The sequence below is a fragment of the Pinus tabuliformis genome, chromosome 3_2 (assembly GCF_031772625.1).
Source record: "Pinus tabuliformis cultivar Carrire ecotype Pingquan chromosome 3_2, CPIR1, whole genome shotgun sequence".
NCBI lineage: Eukaryota > Viridiplantae > Streptophyta > Pinopsida > Pinales > Pinaceae > Pinus > Pinus tabuliformis.
Window position 1 is genome coordinate 411,595,850 of NC_142302.1, and position 17,816 is coordinate 411,613,665.

Sequence of the window (17,816 nt, forward strand, 5' to 3'; positions counted from 1 at the left end):
CAATAGGCCTACGATTAGTGTGTTGAAGGGTATCAACGTCAACATGGCTCCACTCCCATGGGAGACATTATACGTTCTGCAGGATGGGATTATTGCAGAATAGCGGGCTAAGGAGAGGCGCGCGTTGCAGGTACTAAGCGAGTAGAAAATCAACATGGAACAATTAAGCTTGCAGCACAATGAAGTGGTGTCATAGAATCGGTAGCTAGTACAGGTACTGGATGAATCTTGTCAAAGCATCCCTTAGCTGGCTATCCCAATAAACACACCAGCAGAGGCGCGCATCCACAAGCGAGCAGCAGGGGTGCGCGAGGCGCGGAAGGAAATGACAAAGGTTTAGCTAGAGCTGAACCTTTAGATCACTGAGCTGTGATTAAGGGCACAATCGTCAACCCCTCTGGAAGTCATAGAACAACACGCCAATGCTATTACAGTGGGACTGGACAAGATCGGGAATGCAGTGCGAGACTACACCAGAATGTTGGGGGAGTCCTTTGATGTCCTCACGAATCTACAGGAGGACCCCAAAATCCAGTGCTTAGAGATAGAGGTGCTAGAGCTCCAGTAGCAGTATGACAGAGTGAAAGGAACTATGCATACGGTGGCCCTCACTCAGAGGCTTGCACTGATGCAGTAGGCTAAAGCATTGAAAGAATAGGTGGACACGACACGACACAAGGAAGCAGTGCTGAAGGCATGTGTTTAACCTTGGATCGACAAGGCCTTCACCATAATAGCAGAAATTGACGGCAAGCTCGCACAAATGCAGGGGACATAGGCACAGATGCAAGGAAGCAGTTCTAACACCGTGGTCTTGGAACAACGCGTATAAGAGATCTAGCAGGTAGTCTCTCAGTGCGCTACCGACCTTGCAGCAATTCAAATAGAGTTGGAGGGACTTCGTGCGAAGATCTCCACACCGACATCATGACTCGAGGGCGAGTCACGATGTTTTTGTTGGGCACCTGTTGGGCATGGAATCCCCCAAGGCATGTTTTGGGGCTTAAAGCCCGAGTTCTGACCAAGTCTTTTGTAAAAGCTCCATGAATTATGGGCGCAGAGCACGAAGTTATAATAGAGTCACAGGGTTGTCCGCCCTCGATTTTGTAATGTAATGTCGGTTTGATAGACCTACCCATGGTCCACGGACCATGGGATTGTATAAATAGAGCAAGGCTCTAAGTGTATGAAAAAATGAATAGAATGAAAGCATGATGAGTCAAAACGATTGAGTCAAAGTGTAAAGTGTGTCTTTGGGTTGTAGAGTAGGAGAAGGCTCTGCAGCTAAGTGCGTAGAGGCCTAGTAGTCCGCAACTGAGTGCGCAAAGGCTTAGTAGTCCGCAGCTGAGTGCGTGGGGAAGGTCGAGTCTGTAACCATTGGAAGAATTAATAAAGAGAAGTTTACCATATTTCTGTGTATCTTTCCCTGTTTTAATGTATGATTGGGTTTAAATTGCAAGTGTACTGCTTATTTGTTATGCGAACTCTTATGAATGTATTGTATAAATAAATATAACGTAAGACGTCCTATTGCGCGAAGATAATTGACTAGGCGTAGGAAGATAAGTAAGATCTCAAGTGCGACTTAGGGAATAGAGCAGAACGTTGCTCCAGTAGTGTGGAAGACCCACAGACCCTAGTTAGGGCTACGTGAAGGCAATTATATCAGGGCGTGAAGGCCTGGGAAGTGCACGAAGTGACTTGTGCATAGGGACGAATAGTTGGACCAGTCGAACCTCTTAGACATCTCAAGGGTGTGGAAACCTGGTTCCAAAACCCTCCCATACTACTTCAAGTGAGACCTAAGTCTGCTCTCCGCAGACTGTTGCCAAAAGGGCCAGTAATACAAGGATTTGTTTGGCTAATTAACTCCCAACCTAGGTCAGGCCCCAACAAGCCAACACGGGATGCTCATCATGCATGAGTTTGTGTCATACTGATAGGAGTCCTTTTGACTGAGATTTCCTGTGGCGGAACATTTCTTGGTGCCACTCCTACATGAGGGACTTTTCCTTGTATGATAGAAATGTTATCTCTTATGTACATCATCACTATTGACAACACTTAATGCAAAGACCTACACCATCTTGACATCGGGGCCCAGAGACGTAGTCCCTCCTGGATGAACTCCGTTATCAACGGCTTATGTTTTCATGTGTTGATGAATGTCATGTTCCTCTTCTTTACAACATGCAGATGTATTCACTTATGTTATTTTAAAAATTCAATTTAACACATCGTGAAAGTAAAAGGTCTTGGAAGGGTCCATTGTCACACCCAGACTTGGATCATTAGCATTGGAAGTTGAAGGTTTATGTTTTTACATTGGTTGTATATGATCAACTGGACCTTTACTTCTTATGCTAATAGGTAATGCTTCATATTCATTTTCACTATCATAAATAGGAAGAATAAAATCCCACATTCCATTTAACTCAGCTATTTGTTCATCTTGGGATTCATCAGCAGAAAATGTTGCTTCCTCCTCATCTTCATCATTAGTTTCTGCATTAGAGATCGTGTTTGGAGGTTGTGGATTAGGTGGCTGATTTCTTCTGAATGTTCTAAAAGGTTTTTTGGAAGAAGATTCAGCTACTTGTTTTTTGATCTCTACCATCTCGTTAGACAAATTTTTAAGGACTTGTTGCAAGCCTTCAAGATCAAAGGGATCTTTAAGTGCTTTCTTTTTAGATTCATCCTTAAATGTAACTCTTTTTAATTTTTTGTCTTCCTAATCCTTTTTCTTTTCTAGTGAATTTATCCCCTTCTCTACAGACACAGTTTATTTCATGTTTTCTACCAAGGTATTTTTATTAGCTCTATCTACAAAAATTGTTATGTTAGAAGGAAGAGATGAAATATACCATTAAAATTGTACATCGACACCCAATCTAGAAGTAGCTGGGATTTTATTTAACAATTTGTTAAATACAGAATTGAAATATTTTATCTTTTTTCCCATGAATTCGTTTTTAAATTGAAATGGTCATTGATAAGAGATGCATTTGAGCGGTCAACACCAAATTTAGTCAAAAATTGTTCTTCAAAAATATCCCAACTAGTAATAGAATTGGCTAGTAATAAAAAGTACCAAGACCCTGTTGATCCTGTAAGAGTGTACAGAAATAATCTAACAACAACATCTTCGTCATCTACATCATTAAGATTGATGGCTAACATATAATTATGAAGGTGCTCTTGAACAGATAACCCATCATCATGATTGAATTTGGGAAGCCATCTTTCAGGATGTTTTGGTAGAGGATGAAGTGGTGCTGGCATTTGAACAGCTCCCGGATTGGACCATGGTCTAGCTACCATTGTAACAGTTGGGGAGTTGAATTAGATGAAAGAATAATTGGCATTTGTGACAGTACTTCTTGAGGTAGCACTCGTCATTTGTGTAGAGGAAATGGAAATAGATGAAGTGGTCGGTAGAGAAAAAGGAAATGTAAAAGGAATAAATGGAATTTTTATGAATGAGAGAATAAGGTAATCTCACTAGTAGGTGTTTGGGAATCTAATATAGCAGTTTTCGTTCGATGGGATTGAAGTGGAAATTCAAATGGTGAGATGCTAAGTTTTGCACTTTGGGACCGAGTCAAAACACCATTTAAATAGAAGTAATACTTCCTTCAAAAACTTTGGATGATTCAGGATTTTCTGCTGAAATGGAGACGTCTTCCAATTTCTTTATCAAATTGTATTTTCTAGTGATTCTGGAGTATAATCCATAGGGATTACCTTAGGAATTATTCTAGGAGACTTGGGAGGAGATTTTACAACATTTGATCTAAAAGTAGGAGATTCTGGAGGGGATATGGAAGTTGTAGGAGATTTGGAAGGGGAATGACTCTTGGAATGGCCTTTTGTTTTTGTATTGGACTTAATTTCCAATCATATTCTGCATGCCCTCATTCTAGTGCCAAAATGTGTTGAGGCCTCAAAAATCGTTGCATCAACACAAGGGGAAGACCACCCGGTCTAGACCTTATGACAACTCCTTTTCCGTTTAGGTAGTGGATCTGAATGGGGACAATGGGACTAGTTTCCCAATGAAAGGTTATTGAATGGATGTGTAATGCTTATAGTGAAGTGAAATATATATGGATTTGCAGTAATGAATTGAATGCAAAACATATGCATTAATCTGCTCTATAACCTAAGAATGTTTATTGTTTATCTAGATGCCATCTTCAATGATTTTCCTTAGTAAATGACAATATAGATTTCTCAAACACCAATGGAAATGAAAATATTTCAAGTTGATTACGTTGATTAAATAGTTAATCATAATGATGTGTATAAATCATATCGCATTTTAGAATATCAAAGCAAATTGCTTAACGTGTATTTAAAAATCAATGGAAGCATGATCACAAATGAATACATGTAACATTGTTCTTTAAATAACATGTAATAAGAAATATAAAAATATAAATTCACTCTTTATTTATGAACAAAACAAAGGTACAAAGATAGAAATACCAGATGTACGTTGCTCGATTTATAAAAGAAATAGCAGTAATTTATTCATTCCCACAAAGATGATTCCAGGAGTACAGTAATGCAACTTCTCAAAATTCTTAATGAAAATTCCTAAACAATTTTCTAGCCATTCTATTGAGAAAAATATGAAAGTATAATAGTGCGAGCTTTCGTAAGCCTTTCTTCATAAAACTCAGGACCTTTACTTCGTACAACAAGCAAGCTTAAATAGCATAAAACAACTGAATCGATTGTGCAGAGCGTTGAGGGAATTTAAACAAATCTCTTCAACAATGCTTAAAGGAAAACAATTTTTTGGTAGCAATGTTCTGAATGTGATTTGTTGTCTTCATTAGCTTTGTTTGTTCCAACGGATTATCTAGATTCTTGTCTATTTGTTTGAACTAAATTGTCGCTTATCAACAAAGCTGTCCTCTTCTGTCATGAACCTGAACAAGGAAAACATGAATCGATAAGCTAGAAATAAATGAGATTGATAAGTGAGTTTTATTTGAAACAAAGCACGTTTGCAGGAAATCAAGAAAAATGTAGAGTGGTAATAAATTCTGAACATAACCATCATTGATGGGAATGCATAGTGATGTGCACTGTGATAAGAGAGGCAGACTTTACGGTTTTATCGTAAATCTCAATCACTTTAGACCAGGGGTAGAACTCAGAATAATCTAAAAGGGGGATTTCTTAAAACATATCGCAATCACAACATTGAGAAGGTGAATGGCTTGTTATAAACCGTGTCCTTTTAAAAAATGTGATTGCGAAGTGTTGTGGTGATGTGGCGGGTGACGTGGCAAATTGGGTCTTAGAGCAGATTGCAAAACAGACGGGAGGCTTAGCGGTTTTTTCAGAGGGGGTTCAAAGTGGTAAGTGGTTTGTGAAGGGAGGAGCCTGAAAGAATGGAGGAGTGACACGTAGAGATAGGGCTTGGACAAAAAAACCACTTTTCGGACCCCCCTGTGAGAAACTTAAAATTGAGCACAGGGCAGTCCGAAATCTTATTTGTTGTTGATCTGGGCATATTATATCTCAGTCGTTCATTCAAGTCTGGCTTTGGATATTATTTCAATCGACATTCGAAGCGGAGGCACAAGAATATGGTTTAAGTCCCTAAAGACTTGTGATTTGCGATGTGCAGGATGATGTGGAGGATGACGTCACATGTGACGTGGATATGACGTCATTGATCGCAATCGCAATCGGTGGTGTGGAGTGGGGTAGAACCTTTAGACTCTTATGATTTTGTGGATGCGATATTTTAATGAATCGTAGTGAATAATCCCGTCAGGTCCAAGCTTAATCGCAATCGCAATCGATTAAGAATAAGACTTAAGTTCTTTGGAATCTTTTGCGATAGTCATGGACACGGGGAATTTATAAATTGACATGCATGCTTTCCTGTTGGGTCCTGTCTAATCGCAATCGCAATGGATTTTAGTGGATGGGTCTTGAGCCTTTGTAAATTTGTTTATTATGGGATGTGTGATGCGTGGTATGGCGGAGAGTCGGAATTTATAAAGGTTTCGACCTTTGGGAATTAAAAAACTCTGACTATTTTGTTTTTTATTTAAATAACCCATGTTGTTTAATACTTAAGGTTTTTTTTAAGCCTAAGTATAGTTTTGGTCTCGGGGGCTATTAAAATTTGGTTTTTTGGATAATCAAAGTTTAATACTTGGGTTTTAATTAAAAATCCTAAGTATTAAACTTTGATTATAGGATTTTATTAACTTTTTTTTTATGCTGATTTTTTATTTTTTATTTTTTGGTTTTTTATGAAAATTATATCAAGGCTTTTTTTTAAACTAAAGGGTCCCTCTTTTACTATAATAAATTTCATAGGAAATTTATAATATATTAAAATGGGGGTTGTTGAATAGTACAACAGGTTCTAAGGCTTTATGTTTCTCATCTGGAATATGGGCCCATGCTTCACTTCCAAAAACATGAAAGTGACTTACATCTGGTTTAATTGAGCTCCATGCTTCTTCTAAAGTGATATTCTTTAAAACCTTAGTAGGAGTGCGATTTACTATGTAATTTTCACAGTTAATTGCTTCTGCCAAAAATTAAGACTAAGTCCTTTAGATTGAAGCATACAATTAGCCATTTCCTTTCAGGTGTGATTCTTCCTTTCAGCTACACCATTTTGTTGTGGAGTATATGGAATAGTATGTTGCAATTGAATCCATGCTCAGTGTAAAAGTTGACTAATTTGTTATTAACATATTCTTCGTCATTATCATATCTTAGCTTAAGAATTTGATGTCCAGATTATTTCTCAACAAAGGCTTTAAAGGCCAAGAACATGTTAAACACTTCACTCTTGAGTTTTAAGAAGTATACCCAAGTGCGTCTAGAGAAATCATCAATGAAAGTTACGAAATACTTGTAGCCAGAGAATGAAACAATTGGAAGTGGACCACATAAATCACTATGCACAAGCTGTAAAGGGGCTAGGGCGTTGTTACATAGTAATTTGTCACTGACCTCATCTCAGTCCCTCTGCTATGTCATACATCAAATACACATGTCCATATCTTCCCACTCATGCAAGAAGATTAAATAAGTGCTCTCTAATATTGAAGATTGACCCTTTTTGCCTAAGATTTTGCGTCGTCGCAAGTTAACCCTTTTAAGTCTGCGACGATCCTCTATTTTGAACTGTATGGTCATGACGTTGTCGCAGGTGTACACGTGTTTCCTGCGACGGTCAGATTTTAAGGCTCGACGCAATTCCTCAAGATATTAATTGTGATGATTGGTCCAAACACATTGCTTCCTTGTGATGTCATCACCAAAGCCTATTTTATGACTTGAAACGATCCAAATTTGGCGAATTAGTTTGAACAGACGCCTTCTGGGTGATTCTAGAACTGGTTTTTGGGTCAGATTGGGTCGCCTTTCCTCCTTTGGGGTGGAAATTCCGCCTTTTGTGAAACCTCCCTTAAGGATAAGCTCCCTCTCCCTCATTTCGTGGAGGCTCCTCCTCCTATAAAATCACTCACCATTGTTATGATCAACTAGTTACTGGTTGCTAGTTCCTAGTTCTTGGTTTTTGGATAGAAGCATAGTAGATAGCTTTGAGGTGAGTTTCACAAGTTTTCTATGTGGAAATTTTGATAGTTTGATAAGAGGTTGTGGAGTACCTTAGCCTTGTGTTAGTGCTTGTGAGTGAGAGAGAGATATTATCCATTTGGGAGACCCATTCTTGAGAGTGAATTCTTGAAGAAACATACCGACTGGACCCTCTGAGAAGGCTTGCGACGTCAAGACTTGGTTGTAAGCTTTGCTCTTGATTCATTTTAATACAATCAATGATGATTTCATATATCTTATGCATAATTTACTTTATAGCTTATGATTTCTTGACTTTATAAGTAAACAGATCATTGTTGTTCTCGGTTACGTGTTTTATTGTTCTCTTGTGTTGTTTCAAGTTGATTTCTCATTGAGGAGAAGGAAACGAAAGCTGGAGTGGCGCAACAAAAGCTTCACCGAACACTGGTTTTGAGGTAGGCTTCCAACAATGACTATTTAAGGAAATCAATTGTTGTTTTGTTTTGTTGTGACTAGACCCACTCTAGGGCTAGAGGGGTTGCCTTCATCTGCAGAGGGAACATTTCCTACTTCATAGCCGTGCCAGGAGGCAGGCTTTTCAAAATTATCCCAATGATGTTTTCCGAGTACAGATCTAGAACAAAGACCATCTCTGCAAGATACCATAGGAAGACCTGTCACCATATTTTCTTTACATAGATTTTGAAGGAAGTAATAGTTTAAGTGACCAAATTGCTCATGCCAAAGTTTGCTCACTTCATCATTATGAGCAACAAATATGGAGGGAAGAGTTGATGACCCAAAGTTGTTAAACTTATACAACTTTGTAGAATCATCAGCAAACCTAGTAGCTAAAATCTGTCTAGGATCTCTTAGGTCCTTAATTACAACATCATGGGGTAAAAATTCAACAGTTTTACCTTCACCTGAATGAGTTATCTGATATACAGATAGAAGGTTGCGGGATAAGGTAGGAACACATAATACATCATTAAATTGACTAATGTCTAGATGAATAGTTCCAGTCCCTACAACACTAAGAGATCTATCATCACTGGCATATATATTTTTGGTGTTACAATCATTTAAAGAAGAAATCGTGGCTTTATTTTTTTCCATGTGATAAGAAGCTCCAAAATCAATGAGCCACTCATGAGAATGAGAATAAGAAGATACATTTAGTGCATAACTAGACCAAGATGCTTGATAACCACATGCAAAAAATGATATTCCTGAAGATGAAGTTGATGTTGAAGAGTGCTCCAAATGGATGTTATGCTTCTTCATGGATGCTTCCAAGGCTTCCATCTTCTTAAATCATTTGGATTTTAAGTGGCCATCACGATTACAAACTTTGCAATGTCTATCAGTCTTCTTCATTTATTTTTATGTGCCTTATCTGTTTGTTGAGTTTATTTTTCATTTTAAGACTGAAATTGCTTAGGACCCTTGTTTGGTTTATGACCATTCTTTTTAGGATGTTTCTTCTTATGATTCTTTGAACTTGGTTGTTGTTCGGTTGCTAAGGATTTCTTAGAAGAGTTTCTAGTATTAAGAAGACCAAGATGTAAGAGTTTTTCTTGTTCTCTTGTTAAAGAGTCACAAAAGGCATCAAAAGAGGGGGACTTGTAGGCATGTCCTTGAGAAATAAAGGCTTCTCTAGTAGAATGGAAGGTGGAAACAAACACATAGTAGGTTGATCCTAACTTAGTAAGAATGGAATAGATAAGGTTGCCATATTCTTTCTTAACCTTAACACCTTCCAAGAGAAGTCTAAGGGTCTTGAACGTGGACAAAAAATCTTCAATGGAAGAAAAATTATTTGGGTCCAACGGAAGAAACTCATTTTTGAGTTGATGGGCTCTAATTTCATTTTTAATTCCAAAAACATTACTGAGCTTTTTCATTGTTTCATCGAGGGTATCAATTTCTGTGATATGGAATCTAAGATCTGGAGAAATAGACATCCATATCAACCCACATGCTTGATATTGCTTATTTTCCCATTTGGCTTGCTTATCTTCATATTGAGGTTTAGACTCTTGGCCTGAGGCTATTCTATAAAGACCTTTACTTCTAAGTAAAGCCACCATGTAGGATAGCCATTGGAAGTATTTGGTGTTGTCAAGAATAACTATGCATGGACTTTCCATTTTAAAAGAAACTAAAGATGTATATGTTTAAACTATGTGTTCAAATGGAAAGATCTCAAAAAATTAGGCCAATTCAAAAAAATGGCTTTGAAAATGAAGAAGTTATGGCTTTTTGAAGAAAAGTTGTTGAAGATGCCAACGAATCATGTGAATGTTGGGAAGTTGATGATAATGTTTATTTAAAAACACCCCTCCCCCCCCTCCAAACTTAATCTAACTAGCTCACCTTTAAAAAATGATTACTTTATGTGACCCACTTTTATAAATAAGTGATAGTCACTTTTACAATGGTACTTTATGAACTATCCACTAAATTGTAATTTAAATAAAAGATAAAATGACTTTAGAATTATAAGTGACTCACTTTTTATAATGGGTGAGAACACTTTTAAATAAAGTAACTTTAAAACATAAGCTACATGTGTTTTTTGAAAAAGTAACTCAACAAAAAGAAAGACTTGAACCCAAGACCTCTATTCTCATAAAGTAACTTTAGACCAAGTGAGCTAGTTTAAAAGATTAGTAATTGTTGGAAAGGAGGAAGGATTTTTCTTTTGGCTCATTGAAGCTTTGGGGTGTGTACTTACTTGAAAACCCCCTTTTTGCCTACAAAACAAAAAAAAACCACACAAACCAAATGAACAAGCAAAAGTATCCAAGCCTTACAACTTAAAGTTAGATTTGGCCGGAAACTAGATATTTTCCTCAATGTTTCTGATTTTCTGAGATCACACTAAGGCGTGGCAGAAAAGAGCATACGCATGAGAAAAATCATTTATTTCTATTTCTCATTTGCCTAGATCGCATAGAGTCGTGGGGCAAAGATCATACACATAAATGAAAGGAATAGATTTGGTAATAAAAAATATATATATCACTATAAATCGAAATAGACAGAGAGATAAATAACTACAACTGCAAATAAAAACTATATACCTCCATATCTTAAAAATGATGTAGCTAGGGCTACCGGAAACTTTTTCCTGTGAAATGAAAGGGGTTTTACACTGGAACATATGCTCCTAACACAAAAGATCAGTCCTCTTGGCCCGAAAGCAGTCATAAATATTAAATCTAGGAAATGACAGTTGAATGCAGTTGTATCGGCTTCAGATTTGGATCACCAATGGGCACGGCCCTCGAATGGCTCTCGTACCATGTAGGAATTTACAAGGTAAGTTCCTTAGATAGAACACCGAATGACACTTCTCACAAACATATCACAGATCAGTACACCAATATTCTTGACGTGGTTAAAACCCTCAAAGATGGAAACAGTCCACGGCCCGATCCAATGTGGTCACTTCAGGAAATTTATTAATGTAAAAGAAAGAAAACTTACATAAGCATCTCTCATGAATAGTCATCAGACAAATGACCCTCCATGCTCTTTAAATAGATATCTTGGGCCAATCGGGTGTTAAGCCATGGATCAAGTGTCAGTAATACCGAGGAGAGAATGAAATGTCAAATCACTTCATGTCTAGAACATATCATGACCATCGAATTGTAACTTAAAAAAAGTACATACTAAAGAAACACACTTTGCCTAACTATACACTAGACCAAGTTATACTTAATTATTTCCTATGTGTTGGAACATCCTAACACATTTGTCTAAGAATGCTTCCAAAGTGTTCAACCTTCTTATGGAGAGATTTACTTGTACAAACATAACCCCAATCAGTAATGAACTTTCAAATATATATATACAAGTAAACACAAACCTTCCAGGCCACTTATATCATCATCAAGTTATCCATATACATCTTGTCATAATATTTTCTTCTTTTATTTCTTTAGTAGCACCAAATACTACCTCATTACTTTGAAAATCCATATGTAGTACTTTTATTTAATCTTTGGTTTCATTCTCTTCTTCAAGGTATTCACTATGCCCTCCCTCTAAATTAGGGAGATGTACCCTTTCTATCCAGGTTCCCTCTTAAATTGGGGAGATCAATAGCTTCCTTCTTCGACTTTTCAATGCTTGATTCTTTCTCATGGCATCAAGGTTATCTTGATACTCATCATTCTTATAGCTTTCATCATATTTCTTATATTCAATTACAAACACATTCAACATATTGAATACCATGTACCTACAAAACCTTAATAGCAAGTACAACAGAGTACAAATATACAGAAGCATGAAGTTCACTAAATCATATTATTATTTAGACACCAAATACCTAAGCCTATTTAGGTTAATAATCGATAAGAGACACATATTTTACATACTAAACTTCAATTTCTTGTTAGGTTTTGTCATAAACCCTAGACTCCATCTTCAAGACATAAAGGCCTTAAATATCAGCAATTCAATCAAATAAAAATTCTACTATACATCTAAGGCTTCAACAATAAACTCTATGACAGACTTTACTAGGGTTTGTTCCAAACCCTATATTTTCATTATAAAAACCATATCACTAATATCATCTAGTCCTAGAATATCAGTATTTACTAGGGCTTTCTTAAAAACCCCGGATTTTACAAATCAATACATGAGTATCAAGAAATTAAGTTAGCATACTCACATATATCTAGGATCTCATAACCATACACTAGCATCTCACAACAATATGTACTATGTAAACCCAATGCACAAACATCAATTCATAAAAGTTATATATACAACAATTTTGACCAAACTAGGGTTTCGATCAAACAAATGAATATACTCCTAGGGTTTCATTCCTAGGATCTTACTATAAATGTTATAGTGCTTTTTTTCATGAACCCTAATTCACCCTAAATATCTAGGGTTTCAATATATAACTTAGACATTAACAACAAACCCTAAATAACTAGGGTTTCTATCATAACAATACCAAAACCTAAACATCAAAAGAATAGGAATTATAGATTTCATCAACAACCTTAAGTAGACTAGGGTTTCATTATCTATATTTACATAGCCTTAGAAACAAGAGGCTATGGTTTTATATTTAACCCTAAAGGTTAGGGTTACACAAGAATGATCAAATAATATCATGAGGGTAGATTCAATCTAATGATTAATCACCCTAACAAGAATTTTTGTGATTCAAAGCGATAGACATAACAATGTTAGTAATGTAAAGAAAATTTCAAAAGAGAATGACCATACATTTTCTATGATGAGAACCTTGTAACAAAACTTGTAGTTTGAGACATACCCTAAATTGTTCTTTAACAAACCTTGTAACACATCAATTGTTCAAGGGATTCCTTTGCAACCAAAATTAGACCATGATTCTAACCTTTGAGGTCTCCTCCATAACCTTTGAGTATTCAACAAGCTTTCCTAACCAAGGAAAATATAAAGAGAAAGTTATTAGCATAAAAAACAAAAAATTCTTGATATGAGGAAACTAAACATGAAAAGGTAAAACAAAGGATAAGATACTTATCTTTTGGTAAAATGGTGGAGGCTCCCTCTTAATCCAATCTTGAGGGATACCTACAAATTTATCAAAATAATTTAAAATTATTCCAACAGGACATGTTAGATCTAAAAACTCTAGAAATCAAAATGTATAGCAAAACAATACAACACTAAGAAGGGTATGTAGGAGAGGACTTAGCAGTATAATTCCTTGACTTCTGATTTCTCCATCTTTTTCTTCTTTGGTGGAGCTTGATCGACAATATTTTCTTGTTCCCTATCTCTCTTCTTATTCCTTGGATTCTTAGGACATTGACTCTTGTAATGACCCATCTTATGATAGTTGTAGCATTCAATTTTTGATAGGTAAACTTTCTTCTTTGGTCCTTTGAACTTCTTGAAGGTTCCCTTCTTATTGTGATGGGAAGAATAGGCATTAGAGGTATTTTCTTCTTCATCTTCCTTATTATCGTTTAGTAATGATATTCGAGCTTCTTCTTGACTACATGCATTCCACATCCTTCCAACTGTTAATTCCTAATGCAAAAGCACTCCAAGATTTTGGTAGTCTTAGAAGAATAGTAATTATGAGCTCTTTTTCTGATACAATTTCATCAATTGCTTTGATTTCATTTATGATTCTATATATTCTTATAAAGCAGGATGATACAGTATCATATTTCATTGTATTAATAGTTCTTAATTCATTCTTGAGGCCTGATATTTGACCAAAGTTATTCATGGTGCATAATTTGGAGAGAGTGTTGTCTAGGCAATCCTCTCTGTGGACAGAGACGATCCCTCTAGCCCAATGAGTGGAACTAGCAACCTACATGACAATCAACTAGACACTTTCCTAAGTTACAATAAAAATAGGAGAAGAGGAAGATAGCCTACCTCGTTCTGATGCTACAATGTCCTCCTTTGTTGAAGACTTCAAATCACTTGTGCCACGGGCTCGATCTTACTGCTCACAGCATTTGAATGCATGCATAAGAGATCAAGACACAACAAAACATACAAGTACAAATATCATAATCAAAAGTAATCCACTTAACAGATCAAGGAGAATTAAGATAAATGATGCACTAACATACACATTTATGGAAATTGAAGCAGCAGTTTTATATATTAATAAAATAAAGGAGGAAGCATACAACCAAGCCTTGATGTCAATAATCTCTTCTTGAGTGAATGTCCAAGTCCAAGCTCAAGCTCTCCAAGCACTCCTTCTCCAAGCCAAATGAGTAGCATGTAGGCACAATCTTAGAATAAGGGTGCAAATAGCCAAAGACCAACCATTTGGGAATGGAAGAGGATGAATATATACGCAGGGAAAGGGAGTTAGGATCTCTCCAAAGATAGGAGAAAGCCCTCATCTCAAGGAGGTAGCGCATAGGTATAAGACCAAAAGGCCAAGTTGAGAAAACTCAACCTCATCCACACCGAACAACCTCCAACTCATTGTTATGGAAGACTTTAGGTCATGAAGCTTCTTGTCCTCTTTGGGAAAATTGTCTTTTAGGGATCATCGTTGGTATCAAAAGCACACTGATATCACGAGACTAGTATAGTGCAACTAGTGACCATCGCAATTTTCAGTGTCAATGGAGCGAAGATGCTAAAATTAGGGTGTTATACCCCTTTTCTTCAAGGGAAGCTCAAGGAATTTTTCCATCAGTGTTTTAAAGAGGATCTAAGTTACATATTTGGATGAGTACACTGCATGATGGTCATGTTTCGGGAACTTTGGGATATGTCATAGGGAACTGTAGGAGGTGTGACAAAATATTGTGTAACAGATGCCCCCTAAAGCATGAAGGAAGAACAGGGAGTGATGGTTGAGATGCTTTATGAACTTTTGCAAGGATGAGGACAAACAATGTCAGGAGACTTGCAAATCAAGGACACATATGCATATACATATATGATATCAAAACATGAATCCATGATATGGATGCAGCCATCCAGATAGAAAGGACTATGAGAAAGATCCATGGCATGGGCATAGCCATCCAAATGAGAAGGATCATTTGTAAATCTAAGATCCAGGGTATGGACGCAGCCACTTGATGTAGAAGGATCATCATAAATGTAAAGTCCTATGGTATGGTCACAGCCATCCGTATAGAAGAAACATGTGTACACTCATGAACATAACTCCACGCATCATGAGTCATATCAGACAAGACTCAGGGTCTTGCGCCCCTTCCCAACCTGATCAAAGTATGAATTCTAACATGCGAATGAATGTGTCGAAGTTGAACATGCTAGAAAACCACCTAATTACAGCCAATGATGTGGACCATTAATAGGCATGAGAGAAACCACCAGTAATGACTCTCAAGGTAGGACAATACAATCCGTGAATGTGAAAATGAAGCTGAAGTCAAACACTCATGGAATCATCTGATCGAAGGCCAATTGAAAACCTATCTTCAGATTTGAATAACTTGCCATTAAGGCATGCAAGATCAAAGTTACTGAAAGGGAGTCTTTAAGTCATCTTCCTAGATAATGAGCTGAAGTCAACAGGAAGTGACCCATCGAAGGAGGGCCATGATGAGTCCCCCATCATCGACATGAAATGAGGAATAAAGTGGAATGAAATGAATAGGATCCAAGACTGTAGCAAAGGGTCAGACAATGTATAGGTAATAGACTGTAGATAGGACTTCTCTTGAACATTGACAACACGACTCTAGAGTGTCGCAGCATTTGACTAAACGTAATACTAAGGGTCATGATGATGAAATGGAATATTCAGATGAGAGGCAAAATGGATCACCCAAACTCGAGAGGACAAGTGACTGAGTGAGGATATCCCAAACCCAACACGAGAAGCAGAAGAGTGTCATGTTCAAGAGCGACATGCTTCCTATACAAAGGATGTTTCACTTTCATTTTCCCCATTATTTCTAGCAAGTACCCCAATTATTTTTTATCACAATCTTGAAGGGGATAGCATATGCTTGTCATATAAGTTCATTCTTCGAATGAATCCATCCTAGTAATTTTTACGAGTCCTAGGAAGGAGAAACTCAGTATCATCATGGTGACGAGTCTTTCATCATAAAAATTTTAACGAGTCCGACAGAAGAATAACTCGGCATCTTTTTCATATTTAGAGAGTTTTAAAAAGAGACGAAAAAGAAAACTCCATCGTGTCTCTTTTCGTAATTTATCCCTCCAACCCGAAAAAGTAGAAAACAATATTCGAGAGAACCTCTTGACCATGTCGACCAGGGTGTACCTTTTTCGTAAATAGTCAATCTCAGCCTAAAAAAGGGGTAAACGTATACTGAGACGATGTCAATTCATTTAACTTAATTAGTTCTAAAATACAAGTACTTGGCAATCTTTTCATTTTTCGAGAGTCAAAAAGAGCTGAAAGATGACTCCACCTAGAGGAACGAGTGGTATAAAAAGGATAGCAACTGGTTTCAGTAATGATGGAACTGCTCAAAACATGTAAAATTCAAGAGGTTGGATAATAAGACAACTCATTACAAAGGTTCCCCAGGCAAAGGTAAAACAACCAAGTGAAAGCATATGATCGTCCATAGAGATGGTGATGATGGAATGAAAAAACTGAGGCTCATCTGACAAAATAGGCTGATAAAATGACAATCATGAGATGTAAAGATGGAAATGGTTTCATTTTTACATAAGATTGAAACAAAGATAAACTATGCTTTAGATAAGCTTGCATGCCCCCAACCTAATGACTCAATTCGAGGTACATGCCCCCCTAGCTTCATTTCATTCACCTAAGCAAACTATTGGTTACTAACAGGTAGATGAAATGAAGGTTCACTTACGAGATCAAGTGAAAGAGTTAACTGGTATTTTATGATATTTAATCAAAGACTCGAATTGGAAGGGGATTTGTTTCATTTTTTAGCGAGATTGACACAAGTAAAGTAACTATGCTCATAGCACCTATGTCATTTTTTAACGAGGTTGACATAGTAAAAGAGCTATCCTCGTAGCCCTTGTTTCTTTTTTTAATGATATTTACACAAGAAAAGGAAATCTTCTCCAACACCTATATCATTTTTTAATGAGGTTGACATAGTAAAAGAACTATCCTCATATCCCTTATTTCATTTTTAAGGAGCTTAACACAAGACAAGGAACTCTGCTCCAACACCTTGATCACAGACCATGGCTTCCAAGTGGTTCTCATCAGATGGGAGAAGAACACTCTGGAAGGGATACATGTCCAGGGATCCAAATGAAAAATCGGGCTCCTATGCCCCCAATACATGATGTACTACACCATCTACTAGATCATTAGTAGATGTGGGTATGGAACAAGTGGCCAAATAATTAACTTGTGGCGGGGGTGATATTGCTTGCACATAAGAATCATTTAAGGATGATGGTTGATGGTGAATTGATTCAGGACCAGTGAATGTAAGTTGATCAATGATCACAATGCTTCCTTCATGAAGGAAACACATTACTCGAAAGAGAGAAGATACAAGAGCTCCCATGACATAAACATAGTCACGGCCAAGGAGTATATTAAAATCCAATGGGCCTTGGAAAACCATCACGTCTATATAGACATTCTTTCCTCCAAAAGTAATAGGTAACTGAGGAAGGGTCCCTAATATTTGATTGGTTCCTTTGTTAAAAGCTAATGGATTATGGGTGATGAGGACAATCTAAGGAGAACCTAAATCTTTCCAAGCAGTTGAGGACAGTTGAGGATAGAATGC